We start from the raw sequence: 1,255 nt of genomic DNA, 5'->3' as shown, positions 1-1,255 counted from the left end.
ATCCTCATCCTCATCCTCATCCCCATCGTCATCCTATCCTAACCTCATCCTCATCCTATCCTCATCGTCATCCCATCCTCATACTCATCCTTATCCTCATCCTCATCATCATCCTCATCCTCATCCTATCCTCATCCTCATCCTCGTCCTATCCTTATCCTCATGCTCATACTAACCTCATCCTCATCCCATCTTCGTCCTCAACCTCTTCCTCATCCCATCTTCGTCCTCAACCTCTTCCTCATCCCATCTTCCTCCTCACCCTCATCCTATCCTCATCCACATCCTCATCCCCATCCTCATCCTCTTCCTCATCCTATCCTCATCTTCATGCTCATCCTATCCTCATCCTCATCCTCTTCCTCATCCTCATCCTATCCTCATCCTATCGTCATCCTTATCCTCTTCCTCTTCCTCTTCCTCGTCCTTACCTCATACTCATCCTCATCCTATCCTCTTCCTCATCCTTGTCCTATCCTCATCCCATCTTCGTACTCATCCTCTTCCTCATCCCATCTTTGTCCTCACCCTCATTCTAACCTCTTCCTCATCCTATCCTCCTCCTCCTCCTCATCCACATCCCCCCTCGTCCTATCCTCATCCTCATCCTATCCTCGTCCCTCATCCTACCCTCCTCTTCATCCTCTTCCTCATCCTAACCACATACTCATCCTCATCCTCATCCTCATCCTATCCTCCTTCTCATCCTCGTCCTATCCTCATCCCATCTTCGTCCTCGTCCTCTTCCTCATCCCATCTTTGGCCTCACCCGCATCCTCGTCCTATCCTCATCCAATCCTCATCCTATCCTCATCCTCATCCTCCTCCTCCTCCTCCTCCTCCTCCTCATCCTCATCCTATCCTCATCCTCATCCAATTCCTCCTCCTATCCTCATCCTCATCATATCCTCGTCCTGATCCTATGCTCATCCTCATCCTCGTCATATCCTCATCCTCATCCTCATCCTCATCCTATCCTTGTCCTCATCCTATCCTCATCCTCATCCTCCTCCTCGTCCTATCCTCATCCTCATCCTCCTCCTCGTCCTATCCTCCTCCTCATCCTCATCATATCCTCGTCCTCCTCCCCATCCTCATCCCCTTCGTAATCCTATCGTAATCCTAATCCTAATCCTCATCCTCATGCTCATCCTCATCCTATCCTCGTCCTCATCCTCATCCTCATGCTGTTCCTCATCCTCATCCTCATCCTCCTCCTCAGTCTCATCATATGCTCCTCCTCATCCTAGTCCTA

Source organism: Lupinus angustifolius, chromosome LG20, assembly GCF_001865875.1.
Source record: "Lupinus angustifolius cultivar Tanjil chromosome LG20, LupAngTanjil_v1.0, whole genome shotgun sequence".
Classification (NCBI taxonomy): Eukaryota; Viridiplantae; Streptophyta; class Magnoliopsida; order Fabales; family Fabaceae; genus Lupinus; species Lupinus angustifolius.
This window is presented reverse-complemented; position numbering follows the sequence as displayed.